Source organism: Megalobrama amblycephala, linkage group LG13 (genome assembly GCF_018812025.1).
Source record: "Megalobrama amblycephala isolate DHTTF-2021 linkage group LG13, ASM1881202v1, whole genome shotgun sequence".
Lineage (NCBI taxonomy): Eukaryota > Metazoa > Chordata > Actinopteri > Cypriniformes > Xenocyprididae > Megalobrama > Megalobrama amblycephala.
In genome coordinates, this window is record NC_063056.1 from 794797 (window position 1) to 815491 (window position 20695).

The window sequence follows — 20695 nt, forward strand, 5'->3', positions numbered from 1 at the left end:
ATTTCGGCGAGTGTCTTATCGGATCTCAGTGTTTGTGCAAACCACATCTCAGAGTGGAGGAGAAAGAGCACATCCGTCACACTTAATCCTCCAAGGTTTATAACAAAACAAAAAAAATGCATGATACGACTCCAGAGGGCTAATAAAGGTCTTCTGAAGTGAAGCGATGTGTTTTTGTCCTTATTTACAGTAAAACTTTATAAATTCAAATAACTGCTTCCGTACACATACTGCACTTTCCTCCATCAGTCACCAGTTGCTGGAGATCTGCATTATCTTGTAGATGTTCATCAATGGTCTCATCAAGATCATCCAGCTCATCTCCATGTGTGAACAGAATCATGATGTACTTCTGAACTTCAGGACCAAATAAACACTTGATGAAATCCAGGATCTCTTCCTCATTTTCCACAGGTTCCTCTAGAGGAATGGTGAGCAGAATTGAACTGAGACCTGCTGAACATCCAGAGACCAGCTGCTCTTTCATCATCTCCAGCTTCTCTTTACTCAGATCTGGATCCAGTAGATCTGGAGAAATAATCACATGCACCTGTTTCTCTCCAATCTGAGTTATACTTCCTCACACACTTCAGACTCTTGTTTCTTCACTTTAAACTTTCTTTCTCCCAGTTTCGTGTTTCCAGATAAGCTTTTCCCAGAACCCTTCCTGCCCATCAGAAGAATCTGGATCACTGATCTTTACTTTCTAAATAATTTTGTTTCTATATTTTTATAATTTTTATATTTTATGACAGTATATTTATTAAACAATAATTCTTTAATTTATCAAAATAAACAAAGTAGTGCACACTTTGCTAAAGTGATTGTTTTGAATAAATGTTACCTTAGACATCATCAAAAACATTATTTAGCTGAAGTATTTAGTAGTGTGTATTTTCCTCGTGTGTCTGTGTGATAAAGTTCCCCTCACCACCTTCACATTCAGGAGATGTTTAAACCAAATAAACCACTTGATTTGATTATCACATGAATATCAGTTTCGCAAGATTAGCTTCTTCGTTTCTTGGAGTCACGTGTTCTGCTGACTTAAATCTCGCTCTAGTTTGACATTTTAAAAATTTCCCGCCTCTAGAATCATCGCAGCTCATCGGCTCTCGCGTGATTTCTCCTTCCTTGTGTTTGAATGACAAGCGCGCCTTCACGAGTGATTCAAGATTAGATTTTACAGAAAGTGTAAAGTTAAGAGTCAGTAAAGCACAGATGTGTGAGAAGCAGGTGATTGATCCTCTGGTCTCTCGATCTTCAGTTCTCCTCAAACCAGCAGCAGATCCTGGATTATATCAAGTGTTTATTGGATTTACATCATGATTCTGCTCACATGTGGAGATGAACTGAAGGATCTGGATGAAACGCGTGGAAAGTTTCAAGAAGTACTGCAGAAGATTGAAGGAAACAAAGTGGGAAATGGAGGGACAGCAGAGACACGCTTGCTGATTGTAAGTTGTTTTGTTGTTTGTTTGTTTGTTTGTTCGCTGTTTGCTGTTGGAGATAGTTCAGACAGTAGAAATCTGTGAAGTTAGTAATGCGGAGTATTATTTATGAGCGGCCGCGTGCACGAGGTCAGTAATTTACATAAAACACGCCCAAACCTCCATATAAGGGCAGAACTCTCATTAGACGGATGTGGGTATAACAGGCGAGACCGCTGTTTTTTTTTTTTTTTTTTTTTTTTAAATATCTTATATCTTTCAGTTCAAGCAAATTTAACTAATAACAAATAATCAGTTCCTTTAGACATAATATACTATTTTTACCAATAGTTATTCCTCATTTTTAATTTTCTTCCTTTTCACTTTTTTTTTATTTTGTGGTAATGCTCATCACCAAGACACACACAAAAAGTAACAAAATAAAATAAATAATAATAGTAATAGTAATAAATAAATAATAATTAGAATAAAATGCTAACCTTCATAAAGATTTTGCACTATTTTCATAATATTTATGTCTAATATACATTAAAATCTTCTCAATTTATGCAATTGCTATTTTATCTAAGGACTTCTTTACATTCTTTAACTCTTTTAAATTCTTTAACTTTAGCCTAATTTTTTTCATGCTTTTAAGTTTAACTTCTATATTTGACTTTCCATGAAGCTTGTGCTATTATTTCCCCTCTCATTGTGGCTTTAGCTGCCTCCCACAATGTAACTGGTGTCACTTCTAAAGCCTGTGGTAAGGGAAAATACTTAATCTTAGTTCAGATCTCTGTCTCTCCCTACACACACTCAAATCTGTCTCTCCCCTACACACACACACACACACACACACACACCACACACTTACACACAGCACGTGAGGGATATCCTAGAATATCTTCAAGCCACGCAATATAGCGTTCATTATCGAAAGCGATTCATCTGCGATATGAACGCGATATTGCGTGGTCAGTGATCTACGGCTCTGTCTATTCAACGTGATCTCATGAGAATACGTGTGCATTTTTACGTGAAGTGTGGTTCTACCACACGTACATTTACTGTTTTCATACACACAAAAACGTACAAAATTGACGTATTTATAGCACTAAAGCGTACAAATACTTACGTATTAGCAGCTTAAAAAACGTAAAACATCTAACGTAAAGTGTGAATGTATATGAATTACCATGTATTAATATTAAAATCGTGGCTTTAATGATTCAAATATGTTGTGTTCAATTGTCATTAACGTTACATAATGTTAAACGAGACTACACTTTGAAACCTTAAAATGAATAACATTTCTATAATCGTTTTGTAATATTTTGCTGTGCGATTTTTTTCCTATGCAGTGACTGACAATACAACCATAAAATACACCAAAGCACAACATAAATTAACAAATCACACCCATTTTATTTGTTTGCTGTACTCCATATCTTTAGAATCCATATGTTTGCGAGGAACAGATTCAAATTCAGCCCTTTATCTGTCGATCTTCACCTTCATTCTCAGCAACAGCGACCGTCACAGTCAAAGCCCGCGCACGTTATGATTCAAATTTAAAAAATAGCGCCAGTGCGCCTGCGCCACCCTCGAGAAGCGTTATGACATGGTTTACGGCACTGATATCGAACGCTCATTGGTTCTCACCTGCTTCGTCGCAGATTGCGATTTGCCGTGTTTCAGTGGATTGACATTTGAAATGAGTGCGCGCCTTCACGGAGAGAAGACAGATTCATAATTTCACGGATTAATAAATTATATTCTGCTCTGTACCCTATAAAAACTATTACGTTACAGCCAGAGAGGAGTGCGACTGGAACTCATCATCATTTTAACTTTTGGTACCACTTTTGACATATTTGCAAAAAATAAATGATTGTGATTAACGTTACGCTTGTTTGTCTGTTTTTCATTTATTAACAGTATGTAGTTTTAAGAAATTGTTATGGGTAGGTTTAGGGGTAGGTGTAGGATAAGTGGCTCAAAATATCGTTTTAATGTCATATTTTTACTAAAATTGTCATTTTCCTACACATTTCTGTCCATTATGATTTATTCTTTTAACATTATGTATAAAATGGGTAGGTTTAGGTTCGGGGTGGGGTGGGGTTTAGGGATATTACATTCATCTAAAAATGTTAAAAAGGGAACATTTATATATATTTTATACATATATTTTTATGACATGAAAGATTCGTAAATATTTTACGTTTTATTCGCAGTAAAAACGTAAGTATGTTTACGTTTTGGTGCCATAATTACGTCAGTATTGTTTTAGCACCATTCAAAACGTACAAATATGTACGTTTTGTGTCTTTTAAAGTTACGTATTAATAACTACGTATTAACAATGAGACCAGGCTGGTCTATTAAATGCCGTTCCATTTGAAAGCAGGTGATGGAGATTCAGCGGTAATCAGGGAACCGGCTTTACTGACGAAATGCGCGTGACAATCTCATGCGATATATCGTGCAGTCCTAAGTAAAATACTTAAGTACTGTTAAAATCAGGGCCCATATTTATCAAGCCTCTGAGAATTACAAGAACACTGTCAAGTCAAGTCACCTTTATTTATATAGTGCTTTTTACAATGCAGATTGTGTCAAAGCAGCTTTACAGTGATAACTGGTGAATAACTATTCTCTTAAAGAATAGTGTCAATGCAGGCAGATCAAAGAACTGTTGAATATCAAATGTCAAGTCAAATGTCAAGTGTCCCCAACTAAGCAAGCGACAATGGCAAGGAACCAGGGGCGTAGCACCAAATTTTGGTCCCTGGGTACAAACCATCTTGCTGGGCCCCCGTACCAAATACCATAGTGATACCAATGGGTGGGGTATTGCATTTTTATCATAAAAACACTTAAAATGTAAACAAAATAAGCCACACTCTGATTAATATATTTTTGTTTTATTGTCAAAAGTACTACTACTTACTGATATGACAAAAGATCTAGCAGGTCCAAACCTGGACTAAATCAAATCCTGTAAAGCAGTTCTGAACAAGGACCATACCAAATGAGAAAAAAACTTTGGTCTGAACATTAATAAACACAAACTAAATAATGTCAGTTTTTACTAAATGCCCATTGACGGGTCTTTGCATGCGGATCCAGTTTTTTGGCCAACTGACTTTCTACAGAGATTTCTACAATGCTTTCTAGCTGCATTTTGTATATGGCATTCAGCAGCTCCAGTGGTAACCAAACGACTGATGGACCCCATTGACTTCCATAGTAGAAAAAAAAAAAATACTATGGAAGTCAATGGGGACCAGCAAATGTTTAATTACCAACCTTCTTTAAAATATCTTCTTTTGTGTTTAGCAGAAGAAAGGAAATCATACAGGTTTGTAACAACTTGAGGAAGAGTAAATGATGACAGAATATTAATTTTTGGGTGAACTATCCCTTTAAAGTTTAAATGTGTACAATAACAATGTACCCATTTTGCTTATTTCCTCTTAACACTTAATTACTAATTACTAAGTGTTAAAACAGGCAATTCCGCTAAAAGCTCACCTTGTCTCACTGTCACATCCACCTCACTGTCACTGCTTTCACCTGGCCATGATGACTTCGGTAAAGTTGGTTTTATATTGGCACATTCGGACTTCTGATAAATTCAGACTTTCCAATAAATGTGCAATAAATTAATGTTTGCGAATTTTAAGCAGCGACATGATATTGACAACCAACGATTGTCAACTTACAACATTTTTCACAGTCGATCAAAATAGGCAAGTATTGTTTTAATGGCATATTTACTTGTGAATGTCCACTGAATGTCCAATGTAGTGTGATTAACAAGGCTATTGAATACGGATGTCCGAATGTGCGAATATAAAACCAACTTTACCCAAGTGCCGCAGCGACATGATATTGACAACCAACGATTGGGGGCCTGCTGCTGCTGCAGGGTCTGAAACTGAAATATATGGCTTCAAATGGTTGCTAAAATATCCTTTATTGTCGCAATACCTTTTTAAAGTGTAGGCTAAGTACAAGTTAATTGCTGATTATTTGTCTGTTTAAAATAAATGCAGACTATAGAATCACAGGGTACACTAACCGCCAGACTAGACATTCAGTCTTTGAATTCCGTTTTAAAATAAGTCATTTTCAATCATTAAGATGTGCATTAAACCGAGAACAATCCTGTACTTAATGTAAGAGCGTGTGCGAGCTAATTTGCATAACAATGCGGTAAGGCGCTAACGATCTGTGTTTCCAGGTTAAAGAGATGTGTTTTTAGTCTAGATTTAAACTGACAGAGTGTGTCCATTAAAGATAAATATACACAGTACCATTCAAAAGTTTGGGATCGGTAAGATTTTTAATGTCTTTAAAAGAAGTTTCGTCTGTTCACCAAGATTGCATTTATTTAATTAAAAAAAAACAAAAAAACAACAAAAAAAAACGTAATATTGTGAAATATTATTACAATTTAAAATAATTGTTTTCTATTTGAATATATTTCACAAAGTAATTTATTCCTGTGATGCAAAGCTGAATTTTCAGCATCGTTACTCCAGTCTTCAGTGTCACATGATCCTTCAGAAATCATTCTAATATACTGATCTGCTGCTCAAGAATCATTTAATGTGTACAATTGTACAAAATATTTGTGTATTTTTTTTTTTCCAGGATTCTTTGATGAATGGAAAGTTCAAACGAACAGCGTTAATTTGAAATCTAATCTTTTGTAACATTATCTTTACTGTCGCTTTTGATTGATTTAATGCATCCTTGCTGAATAAAAATATTAATTTCTTTAAATTCTTCTCAAAAAAATAAAAATAAAAATTCTTACTGACCCCAAACTTTTGAACGGTAGTGTATAATGCTACAGAAGCTTTGTATTTCAGATACACTCAAAAAAATGGTTTTGCAGCACTGTTGATTTTATCCCAATATGTTTTGTTAAAATAACACACATACATTTCTTTTCCCACCAAAACACTATTGTATTGCGTTTCATTAACTGAAACTGTGCCAATTTCCACTATACTAAATTATCAGTCGTTAAACTAATGTAAAGTGTTTCAGTTCGCGATTAAAAAAAAAACCGGATGTGACGATTTCCAACGTATTGAAAGAAGACGGCGCGAAGGAGCAAGGCGAATGCCGTCAGACCTACTACCAGCGAGGTAAGAAAATATTCTAAAGGTAAAGTGTTTAATTTCTATTAGTGTTTGGGCTCTGGGATGCTTTTAATGTATTAACTATTGAATATTGTGTGAATCTTTTTTATTTCGCCATTAATGGATGATTCCATGCGATTGAAAGATGCGGGTTTATTTGTAACATTGTTACTTGTGGAAAGTGGATGATTCTCTGTAGTGTATGCCGTTTAAACGTGAAAAACGTTTTACGTGACAGTGATATTAAAAGTCAAAACTTAGTAACGTTACACACCTTAAACTAAATGTGCAGAAAAGCAGATGAATACAGCATATGAATGCAACGCGTTTAGTTGACGTAGGCTATACGTTCATATTCTGGGTTAATCTGTATGAATAGCATGTGTTTAAAACATGGAAGGAAAACGCTTATCGTGTAACTAAACGCATTGCGCTCATATTTTGGGCTCATCTGCTTTTATTGGAATAGTGTTTCAGAGTTTGGTCTTTGATTATCACAGTCTTAGTATCCTTCACCGACAGGACTTAGGCTAAACCAGGATTAGGCATTATTTCAATTAGGGCATTGTAGCTTTTATAAACGTAAACTAGAAAAAAACATTACTGGTGTGCATCTTGAGATAAAACAATGACATCCACATTTTAAGATATATCAGTACAAGTTGCTTTCAGTTAAAACAGCTAAAATATGCATTTTAGTCTAGGACTAGCTTAAGCCTCGTCTGTGAAAATGGGGAAAAGCCTTTTATAATCTCCTAAAACCTCCCAGTGTAGTTTCTAAGCTATGCAAGTCCCAGTAAAAATTCACTGAAGCAAGTACAAATAATGCCACATTCGCCTTGTAGATGCATATATTTTGAGTCTGACATTTTATCTGATATTCCTTTTTTATGACAGTTTTCCATTATGGTTTTTGGAGTTCATCTTTGGTGAAATAAAGGAATGTCACAACTTTATTGAAGGAGAAAACTGTTTTGGCTAAGGTAAGTGAAGCACTGTATTGTATTTTTAGGATTTAATAAAAGTAGTTAGTTAGAACCCATGGCTTGGCACAATAAAACTGCTAAACCTGCTCTTCACAATTTTTTTTGTTTTAAATTTATCCCATTGGTGTCAGCATTCGTATTCAAATTGAGGAGTTGTCCTTGGACAAAAAAATTAAACATCTCTTGGTGCCCACTACACAGGTATGAAGAACTACACTTATTAAAACCTTGTATTAACCCTTGTCGTTTGGGGAAGTACACTCAGAGTCTTCGGGGTCTCCACAGACCCCAGGCAACAAAATGCAATTTTGTAACATAATACTTTTTTTTTTTTTTTTTTTTTTTTAACAAATGTAATTTTACTGTTTATTAATGTTTTACTGACTGAAAGAATTTTCACAAGTTTTTTTTTTTTTTTTAGCTGGATTCATATCTAAATATTATGAAATCCCAATTATAACAATAAAGGCTAATTTTGTCAATTTAGTATTTTTTGTAATGGAAAAAAAATCAGTTTTTCAATATTGTTACATTTTGAGACCCACTTAGAAAATGGACAAAATTCATCCTCAAAATCAACATTACTGAAAAAAAAAATGTTTTTCAGTACAAAAAAAATGCTAAACTTTGACAAAAAATAATTTTTATTGTTAGAATTGTGATTTCATAACATTTAGATATGAATCCAACAAAAAAAAAAAAAAAAAAACTTGTGAAAAGACGTCTTTCAGTCAGTCAAATAGCAAATAGTGGAGCTCTGCAGCATTTACTGGATAAAGTGATTATTTTTTACCTTTAAAACTGCCTTTTTCAAAAGATGGGCAAAAATCTCACACTAAACCATGTCAAATTATCCATGTTATCTCCATGAATGAAAGTAAGAAATGTGGGTCTTTTATAAAGTGAATTTTACAGAAAAAGTTGTTTTTGTATAAAAAAAAAAATATTTTTATTTATTTTATTTATATAAATTTAAAAGATATGACAAATCCTCCAAAAACTGCACAAATATGAAGTACAAACTAGGGCTGTCAAACGATTAATCACGATTAATCGCATACAAAATAAAAGTTTGAGTTTGCCTAATATATGTGGGTGTACTGTGTGTAATTATTATGTATATATAAATACAAACACATGCATGTATATATTTGAGAAATATTTACAAGTATATGTATTTATTTATATTTTTATATAATTTATATTATATATAAATACATTTTTTTGTACATAAATAACATATTTCTCTTAAATATATACATTAATTTGTGTGTATTTATATATACATATTATTTACACACATTACTCACACATATATTATGCAAAATCAAACTTTTATTTTGTATGCGATTAATCACGATTAATCGTTTGACAGCCCTAGTAAAAACATTAATAAACAAAGTAAAATTACATTTGTTTTTTAAAAAAACAATTTTGTTAAATTACATTTTGTTGCCTGGGGTCTGTGGAGACCCCAAAGACCCTGAGTGTGACTTTTTTTTACTCTGATATAACAAGATATCACTCCAATTTTTTTTCTTTGTAGACGTAGAAAGTGTTAACAACTGTACAAAGTTTCAAGGTCATTTGGACAAAGAACATTTTTTTTTATATTTGAGCAAACGTCGTTTGGGGTCTAAAAAGACCCTATAAGGGTTAAAGGGTTAGTTCACCAAAAAATGAAAATTCTGTCATTAATTAATCACCCTCATGTCGTTCCACACACCCGTAAGACCTTCGTTCATCTTCAGAACACAAATGATATTTTTTATGAAATCCGAGGGTATCTGATCTACTCCTAGGCAGTGATGTCATTGCACCTTTTGACATTCAGAAAGGTAGTTAAAAAAATGGTTAAAATAGCCTATGTGACTGCAGTGGTTCAACCTTAATGTTATGAAGCAGTGGGAATACTTTTTTTGCACTAAAAACAAAAATAATGACTATATTCAACAATTTGAACTGTTGTCATACGTAGTAAACTAAGTGCAGACTGACTTGTTTACATCTGAATAACAGCTCATTATTGGCCGACTCCTGTGTCAGCATCAAATGCACATGTTCAGCTTCGGCCAATACGGAGTTGGCATTCGGATGTAAACAAGGAAAACTGCACTAAATTGACTACGTATGATGATGGTTCCAATTGTTGAATAAAGTCATTATGTTTTTGTTTTTGACCACAAAAAGTATTCTTATTACTTCATAACATTAAGGTTGAAGCACTGCAGTCACATAGGCTATTTTAACCATGTTTTTAACTACCTTTTTGGACATCAAAAGGTGCAATGACGTTTCTGCCTATGAGTGGATCAGATACCCTTGTATATCAGCAAAAATATCTTAATTTGTGTTCTGAAGATGAACGAAGGTCTTACTGGTATGAAACGACATGAGGGTGAGTAATTAATGACAGAATTTTTATTTTAGGGTGAACTAACCCTTTAAAACATAATCCCTCACTTGGTCATGAGCATGCATAAAAAAAAACAGATTGTTTATTTTAATTTTAAAGTGTAAAGGCTATATTTGGTTAATGTTATTTGCATCTTTAGGCTGGTGACATTGAAGTGAAGAGAGAGTGCATAATCAAATCTCTGTCTACACAAAAGAAGGCCCTAGCAGTCTGATTTGGGAGTATATGGTGAGTATATGTGCTTTTTAAAATGTTGTTTATTTTCAAGGATGCTAAATGCTTTGTTAAAGTTAATACACAGGAATTTAAGAGTACTGTTTTTTTTTTTTTTTTTTAAATATCCACCCTAGGATACAGATAGGAGGTGATTCAGAAGACTTTGATGGGAACTTATTTCATAAGACTTGAAGGTGCAGACATAGAAGAGAGCCTAGCAGATGTTGGAGTGGTGTTAAAGGGGAAAACGGTTCTTCAGGACCTTAGCAATGTCCCATATGCAATAGCCATGTTGATGGGACTAATATATGGACTGAATTTGAGATACCCTTCTGAATTCAGGTATACTTTCAAGCACTGCAAAAGTTGATGGCAACAAGTTATCCAATAAAGTGCACTGAAGAGCACATTACCATCTGGACATTTTTGTAAATATAAAAAAATAAATAAATAAATATATAAATACAATTAAATTTTTTTATTTTATTATCTTTTTACCAGGTTTTTTACCAAGTAAATTTTTTTTACCAGGTTAATTTTCACTTTTCTGAGCAGAAACCTTTCGACTCTAACATGTGCAAATACTTTTTACAGTCTGATGTAAAAGTAATTTTAGATCAAGTTTAAAGACTCTTGATTGTAATGACTGTTTAAAACACTGTTTTATTGCAACTGACAAATACAGTTTGATAACTTGTTACATATTGTCTTTTTTTTGTCTCTACAAGGCAATCACACACAAAAAAAATGCTGCTTTGAAGGGTGTTACTTTAAATAGAAATCACTGAGTTAAAGTAACAAAAACTAATTGGATGGAACCACTGTCCATAATTTAATTGTGTTATTTGAAACAAATCTCTTTGTGTTGGTTGAATGAAACATATTTGGCCAATTTTAAATAAACTAAAGCATGTTCACTAAACTTAACCAATTTAAGTTACAGGGAAGCAATTACATTGATTTGGTTGGACATTACTATTTTAAATAAATTCGTCCTCATTCAGTTGTGTTGTCACAACACAGGAAGTTTACATAGATTCAAAAAATTCCATTAATGTTAATGAAAAACAATTTGCTTGTGTGGAACCACTGTCCATAATAAAATTAAGTAGGTTTAAAGAGTCATTTTTTTGAGTGTAAATGCTGTTCTTTTGAACTTTCTATTCATCAAGGAATCCTGAAAAAAAAAGTACACAACTGTTTTCAACATTGAAAATAATCATAAATGTTTCTTGAGCAGCAGATCAGAATGATTTCTGAAGGATCATGTGACACTGAAGCCTGGAGTAACGAAAATTCAGCTTTAATCACAGGAATAAATTACATTTTAAAATATATTCCAATAGAAAACAGTTATTTTAAATTGTAATAATATTTCACAATAGTACTGTTTTTACTGTGTTTTTAATTAAATAAATGCAATCTTGGTGAGCAGACAAACTTCTTTTAAAAATATTAAAAATCTTACCGATCCCAAACTTTTGAACGGTAGTGTATATATAATAAATTAATAAACAAAAATAGACAGGTTTGAATAACAAGGTTATTGTCAATAAGTGATGGCTATTGCACATATTTGAAGATATTTAACCTTTCATGCCTTACTCGATATCTATATAAAAGCACGGAGAAAGATGACAGATAATGTTTGCAGCTGAGATTTAATGATGGCTACTATTAGAATTTATAACATATTAAAGATGTGCATCAGTTAATTTACTATTTAAAATATTATCAAAGCACGTGACAGAGTTACTGGACGTTTCGTCATGATTTCTCAGGAAAAAAAAAGAAGAAAAACCCCTAGAAGAACAATTCGTTCTTTAAAGAAATATTGCATCATGTTGCATATTCTGAGGGGGATCATATTAAGAGCACATCTCGTGCAGCCACATCAGTTTAGGGGGAGCCCCGAGTGTTTTTTCAGAAGTCCGAATCTTTCAGTTTGAGGTTTCTTAACAGTGCTATCAAAATACCATTTTCCGATACAGATCTCTCTATTAAAATATGTTAAACAGTCTGTTTGTGCTGCGTGTTTTAAAGAGAAGTGTTGAATCAGCTGGTGATCTGGTGTTTTTTTTCCTCCAAAATATGAGCTCAAGGGTTTATCTATAGAGTCTCAGTCTAAATTGCATTGACACTGGTGTTTTAGCAATTACTACAATAATATAATATTGATATATATAATTATTCATATGAAAATATCCATATATTGTAATAAATGCACAGTAAAATAAATGAAATCACTGAGCCGATTTGATTGCAAAAGTCAAAGTGCCCTTTGCGGTCGCATTGCGGCCCCCGCGTTCCCATTTCTCCCCCCCGGAACGCGCTTTCTACAGCGGGAGAACAACCGCACCCCAACCCACCCTTCCCCGAAAAGGGTAACCCCACCCCCGCGCGTCCTGCCCCCGCATAGTTCTGTGCATGCCACTGATACAGAGAACAGGAGGTGTGAATCAACCCGAGAAAAGGTGAGAGCCAAATTCAGCGAAACTGTAACCACACTGAGATCAACGGTTAGATGAATATGTAACAAAATAACAAAAATTAGAAAACAGCAAGCATTTTTTTATAGAAGCATAAGAAAAGTAGCCTGACGTGGTCATACTCAATTCTAGTTCGAATATGAGTCTGATACTGCTCCATTGGGCTTTGATTATGGGGGCGTATTTCAACCGATCCAGGAAAGACCTCAATTGGATAGACCTACAACCAATCAGAGCTACAGAGTAAGTGACGTATGTTGAGCGACGCATAGCTGTCAACAGAACTCAACTGCACACATGCTGGAACTAGTAGAAGATGAGCATAAACAATCTTTGCCGGTATTGTAAAAAGAATAAGTATACACGGAGTACTTGCCAATTAATGCGCTGTCGATATCTTCTATAACGGACGCGATGGCGTCTCAGTTCTTCAACAACAGCCATCATTGTTGTAAACTAATTCAACCCAAGCGCTCTTTGATGACTTGGCTGATTACGTTTCTGGTGATAATCTGTCAATCATCGCCCTGACAAATGTGATTGGTCCGGTTTCTGTTCGGGCATAATTACTCCTCTACGGATCGAGTCCAGACCGAACTCCCCGACCTCAAAATGTTGTGGGCGGGGCTAAGTTCGGCTGGCATCCAGGCTATAAGAAAAGCGTTTGATCATAAAAACATTGGATGTTGTTAGTATGAGCTCTGCAAATTAGCACCCAAGTCATGTGACATATTAATATAGCACTTTATTCAATTTATTGCTTAAAAGCAAGCAGCTTTACAGTGTCAAACATAAAAAAAACAATATCAGTGTGTAACCCAGGTTAGATGAAGAGAAATTGAAGGGAATTATTTAATTTATTCACAGTTATTAACATCATATTTCTCTTAATAAAAGTTGGAAAGAAGTGTTTAAAGTTATTAAAAACATTTAAAAAAATTAGCAAATTTATCCCATTTAGTAGATTAGTGATTAACCAATGAGAGCTCTTTGTCATCGCGCGCGCCCTGCGTGTCATCGAGCATGCGCAATGACAGAAGAGACGAGTTGATGGAGAAAGAGACGTGATCTGATCTTCGTGATAGAACTTGATTAAATATAGATATAAAAACCCTCCAAATATCGTACAAACATTTAAATTCATTTATTTTGAGGCATCCAGCATCTCAAAACGTCGATTGAACATTGTTGAGACACATTTTACTCGGTGAGTCAGCATAATGTAATCGATGGTAAAGAAAAAAATGTTTAAAAACTTTTGATTTACTGCAACTGAGTAGTTTAGTTGCAGTAAACTGCTTAACGTATTTTTTATTTTTGTATTTTGACCTTAGTAGTTATAAACGTCATAGTGAATCGCGTGATTGTTCATTGCAGTTCACAGACGCCATTGCTGGTCGCACGCGCATGTGATAGAGACACGCGCCTGTGTGAGAGCAAAAAACGAACTCCGAGGTAAAAGACTAATACTATTTCTTGTAAAATAAATGTGTATGTTTTAGTTTCATTTTATTTCAATCTGAGTGGTTAGAAATGTGGTCATGGTTGAACCGCGTGGTTATTGTTCATTTCAGTTCACCGACGCCATTGTAGGCCACACACGAGTGTGTGAGAGAGACGCGCCTGTGAATAAGTAAAATCAATTCATAGAGGTAAATAACTAATGCATCATTTCTAGAAAAAAAAAAAATGAGATTTGTATGTTTATTTTTATTTTATTTTTGTTTTATTTCAATCTTAAGCGGTCATAGTGAACCGCGTGGTTATTACTTGTTCAGTGCAGTTCACTGTCGCCATTGTTGGTCACGTGTAAAGACACGCACCTGTGTAATAGAAGAAAAACTTGACTGAGAAGTAAATGAGTAATATATCATTTCTTATAGAAGTGGTAATTGTATATTTTATTTGTTATTTTGATTGTTTTGATCTTTGATGTGAAATTCATTCTCAGATTCACTAAATGAATGTTCTGGTCTGTGATCAGGCCAGGTTTTTTTTTTTCCTTCCTTGTTTTTTTCTATTTTTCTTCTATTTTTTTTTTCTTCTTTCTTCATCCTACGGATTCGCGATACTCCGGTGATCTTCTGTGATATCCTGTGAAACTTCACAATTGATGGCGAGCCAACCAAAATCTGCTACAGAGGAAAAAGGACGACACATCATAAAGAAGAGGACAATATCCTTTTTTTGAATTTATCATTCTTGTTTGGAGAAAGCAAGACACTTTCAACCTAAAGAACTATCAGAATCCCCGCCCTGAGGGAATTCACTGAACAGAACGGGAAAAGAGAAAAAGAAACTGATCAGTACTACATAGAACATTGAACACTTGATAGGATACCAGTAACCCATTTGATTAACATTGAAGTGCTCATTGGATTATCTTTGAGAAAAAAAAAGTAGTTTCTCTATCTGTTTTATTTATTTTCTTTCTTTTTCTTCTCCTTTTTCAAATAATGAAAGGACCGGTCCATGTATATTTTTGGGGTGGAAAAAAAAAGAGTGCACTCGAGGGAAATTTTCAAGCCGATCTTTATTGTATATTGTTCATATAAGTTGTAATGTAATTGCCTTTTGTTCTTTTGTAATTATCAAATTATATTTCAAATCAAATTTAACTTTGTTGTCTGTCCGTTGTTTCTCACCACAACCCGCCACCTCCTTGACGATCTCTAAATCTTCTGATTAATTAATTTCAATCCTCTGATAAACTAAATTCAACTCAATCATTAAATTGTTAGCAATCCTTTAAAGGGTGCTACAAGTGCCTCATTTAATCTCCAGTGTGTCCAATGTTTTTACCCGCGGAGATCTTGCCTCTCTAATCCTGACGCATCCGAGCTTTAATGGCAGTAATGCGTTGGGCCAATGAGAAAATGTCTTTGCATGGAATTGACCTGTGATCAAAATCATTCCAGTTAAGCTGGTTCTGGTGGTCTGGTCTGGTTAAGGTAGGTTTTGAAGCTGGTATCTGCTCCTAGCATAAACCAGCTCAAACCAGCTTCAAAACCTACCTTACCAGCATATGCTGTTTTTTTGTTTTGTTTTGTTGTTGTTGTGTTTTTTTAACAGGACAGTCTATATTCTGATCATTCTCTCACACATGTCATCTCACACACTATTTCACAAGATGTAATATAAGTCTTTGGTGTCCCCAGAATGTGTCTGTGAAGTTTCAGCTCAAAATACCCCATAGATTTTTGTATTATTCCATGTTTTAAAGCCTATCATGGGGTGGGATTAAAAATGCTCTGATTTGGTGTTTGTACACGTTTAAATGCTCATGCTCCCCACCCCATACTCGCGACTGCACTAAACATTGCATAAACAATACTGAAGTTCACAACAACTCTCAAAATGGATCTTTACAAACTGTTCGTGATGCAGCATATCTGATCATGTATGACATATTGTGGATGTTTACATTTGATTCTGAATGAGTTTGACAATGCTGCATGGCTAAAGCTACACTGTTGGAGAGATTTATAAAGAATGCAGATGTGTTTACAGACTACAAGTGTTTTCGGGTTAAAAAAGAAAATAAAGATATCACTAAAAATATCATGATATCATGGATCATGTCAGTTATTATTGCTCCATCTGCCATTTATCGCTAATTTCCTTCTTGCACTAATCTGTAGCCTATCGCCAAAAATGATGGAAGGCCTGTTTTATGTTGTTTCTGTCACGAGGAAAAAATCCATCAGAACGTGCCGGCGCTTTCGTCAGCCAGAGGGATAAAAATATAGCAAATTTGCATATTTATATTTAAATATTAGAGCCTAATATTTTTTTTTTTTTTTTTTTCACCTATGTTGAATATGAAAAGTGAATAGCATGACGGATGTGCAATGTTGGGAGACACGCAGTGGGTCACACATGAGTTTGACCACTTCATTAAGTTTTGTTTTATAGTAAGTCTTTCTTTAAAGTGAATTTCATTTTGTAGAAATTGTATCTTAATTTCAATCAATGTTTCATCAACCAGTTGCCTATATTTAATAATTAGGAAGAAAACCAAGAATGTCGGTTGTGGAATGGATTGCGTAACAAACAAACCCATGTTTCTGCTGCCTTTGAATAAGGCTGAAGCAATAGACATCGTTCTGTTTTTATTAAATTTCTTAAATGCATGTCTTTATTACTTAATTAATTGATAAGATATTTTGATCTAAGTTAGACTTCTAAGTTAGACACAAATTTGCGTATAAGGTTCCCTTCTAGACAAGCGCGTATATGTGCTTCATAACTGTGCAGCCCAGGGGGCCCGTCATTACTATGTTACGCCACTGGGTGTACATAAATGTATGAATTATATTAAATCATATAATTTGGTTATTTGGTGTCTTTGGTTTTTTTTTTTTTTTTTTTGGAAAGACATCTAAATTTGCCTTGAAAACAGCTAAAAAAATACAGTTTTGTGAAAAATCACACTTCAATCTGATGTTTTACTTTGCTGGATACAGGGAATGATGGCAAAATGGACGTGTAAAACAAGAAAAGCTGTGTATGCTTGATTTCACGATAAGTGCGCGAATAATATATATATATATATATATATTCTGTTAACCCGTTTTAGCCCACCGGCAACTAGTTGCCGCACATTCAAACAGGACTATATGCATGAAACCGTTTAGAAAAATTTGGGCACAAATGGGTTAAATAAAATAAAAAAAGAAAAGCTGTTTCAAATGTATACTTGCGTTTATATCACGAATCCCACAAGCTTTGTGGCCGAAATTACTTAACACTCATTGGTTACACTCATTGCTGGTCTGAATCAGGGCTATAGCCAAGCCGTAAAAAATTGACTATAGATTTTCTCGATTTCGCCGGCTGGACTAAAAGGAGACTGATTCCAATTGCACTTTTTTATCTATCAGAATGAAAAAAAGTTTACTTCTGTTTACTTCATGACTTCGCTCAGTCCAATAGTGTGTACGCATTGAGTCTATGTATATGGTTGGCACATATTTCTGTCAAGTTTATTTATTTATTTTTATAAACCGCGATAAAATTGCATAAGCATATTTGATTGCCTTTTTTGTGCGTACGCAACGTTATACCAGGCTCTGCATGGATCAGGGAAAACTGGAGCTGGATACACTTTGGAGAACGATGTGTGTATTTGATGAATAATCCAGCGACCTGTTTCAAAACTACAGTTTATAAACATGACTGAAGCACACTCCATGTGCTTAAATGTTACAAAAAAAATAGCCCAATGAAACACTCCAAATACTGGAATACAACTATCCCTGTTTGAGTTTTAGCTACTATGCTTTTTAAAATTAAAATGTATATTTTCTGAGTATTGAGAATCACAAACTCATAATCACCTATGATATATCAGCATTTAAAGTAAAAACTAATAAATAAATAATGGCCTCTCAAATGCTGTTAAATAAACCAGTGTTTTAAATGAACATCTACCTGATCTCCATTACGAAAAACTTATAAATAGTTATAAAATAAACGAGTCAGTCAAGGTTAAAAGCACAGAAAACGAGGTAAGTGGTTTTGTTCTGCCGCTTACATGAGGAATAAAGAAACGGAAGTCTGATGGAAAATTTCTTAGAGATACACGGACGCCTACAAAAAAAACCCACTGCTGGTAAACCGCAGTGTGACAGTTTGTCCCCTCCCTCTTTTTCATCATTGACCAATCACAGTCTGTCGCCGGGTGAAGTTCCACAAGTTGGACCCGAACCTGTCAATCATCCTTGCGAGTAAGCAGCAGGAACGTCCCAGTTCCCTCCTCTGTTCCTCTCAGTATACCTGCAGATTCTCGAGCCGAGCCTCGGGTTCGAGTCTTCTAGGACAGCAAGTCAAGTTCGTTCAGCATTAAAGAGTGAATGAGAGGCGAGCTCGTGAAACAAGCTGCTCGAGAACGCGCTTCTGCAAATCAGCCGCTCCAGGTGAAGTTTCATTCTTTCTGTGGTTTCATTCTTCTCTCTTCAGTTATTGTAGCAAAGGATCCGCTTAAGGTATGAAATATATTATTATCTACATGTAAATATAGTTTGACCCTGATTCTGAAACGTATAAAAAAAACGTTTAGCAGGTTAAACAATATTCTTGAAGGAAAGTGGAAAAAAAACAAACAAAAAAAAAAAAAACGTGTGACTCTTGAGTTTTGACTCCTCCACGAAGGAAATACTTAAATAAGTGTTATAAGTGTCGTAAATACATATAATAACATAGCAATATAGAATAATAATAAATAAAAAAAACATCTATCCTATATTAAATATAATTTATTTTATCTAAAATAGTGTGTGTATAATTACATCTATTTAACTAATTAGCCTAAGAGACCAATGTAGCCTGTAAGAATAACGCTCATTTATTATCCTAATTTAATGAGGGCAGTGGGAATATGACCGCTCATATATGCGTCTATTTAAACTGAGAAATTATTTTTCGTTTATAAGCTATTGCACATTTTGATGTATTGATGTCTTCTGGTGATGAGGTTACTCATGTGATTCCTTCTAGATTAATAACATTAAAGCATGAAAATACATAAATTCGCTAATTCTTCAATCTTTTTATGTATACTAAAAAACCTGAAAAAAGCCTGAAATTAAAGTTTGGATTCCCTTAAATTACAGCAAATATCAATTTCACAAAATTGCATGCAAAAACTGTAAAAACCATTTACGGTCAAAATTTATTAAATTACAGTATATTACTATTGATAATTGCTTGTTAAACTATGGAAAAACTGATAATGTCAAATTATGTAAAACAACTAACTTATGAAGTTATCTTTTAATAATTATTTGACTGTCTACAGTAATTTACGTTTAAAATAAAGTTTTTCCATGTGCAAGAAACGATTTGTAAAAATGTAATAAGTGCATTCATTAAAAAAACAGATGCTTATATATTTACAAACTTCTTTGACCAATCTTTAAATTAAGTACAAATCAATATTTACTGCCAGTTTATGTTAAATGAACAAAACATAAGTACAGAATAAGTTTTAATCAAAGGTATCTGCACATTTACAGTATTAGTTATTTTAAAGAAACATTGTCAAGATTTGTGAATATAATATGGAGAGTGGGGTAAGCTGACCCACCCCCTTTATCTTGGTTGTATACCCTGAAGCAGGAAAATCACCTGAAAACATCATTGGCAGAAATGTGTCAATCCTCCATTATCTCAGCCGTACTGTCGTGTGACCTTATAATTTGCAACCCACACCATTTGTGCCACTCTGTGAAAGAAGCACGTGGGAGGAGTGGAGGACACCATTTACTTTAAAAATAGTTTTTGGTTTATCAGGAGAAACTTAAACAGATGTAATGGTGTTACATCAAAGCAAATTTGTGCAGGTCTAAAAATATTTATGATCTATATTTGTGATTTAAGCAATGTATAAAATCAAATTATTTAGCTAGCTAATTTTTCCCACAAAATGGCTGCTATGGGGCAAAGTGAGTCAAATGCTGTGGGGTAAATTGAGCCTGATTTTAAACCCCATAAGACACTGAAGTTAGATTAAATCTCTTAAGTATAAACTGGTCTAATTTCAATGTAATATTACGCAACTGGTTTATCTTTCTATTTTTTGAGTTTATTTGATACTAACAGCAAATCCTTCTCTGAGAAGAAACAGAAGATGATTAATCATATTTATCTTTCCACTTTTATTCCCTAATGGATGAACATCTTCAACATCGCAGACCAAAATGTTATTAATTTCAGTGATATTTATATATTCACTCTAATTTCGTTTTTATTTAATTTTACTCAACAAATTCTGTAACAACTTTGGTGTTCTACATTTTGTTTCAGAAATGCAAACAATTAAATATATTGAAATTTCACCTTCATTTGGTTTGTTTAATGTTGTTTGAGTTAGCATTAGGAAAATAAATATGACTTGGAAAGGAAATTATTAAATTAATTTACCTCTTTTAAAAAGTGTCTTTATAGGTTCCTTTCTCCTAAACACACTGGCCACAATTATTGGCACTTTCTTACA

General features: G+C 34.0%; 1 pseudogene; it reads right to left on the reverse strand.

Moving 5' to 3' along the window:
• Positions 1–205: 205 nt before the first annotated feature.
• On the reverse strand, positions 206–18143 carry LOC125243613 (annotated as a pseudogene).
• Positions 18144–20695: the final 2552 nt, after the last annotated feature.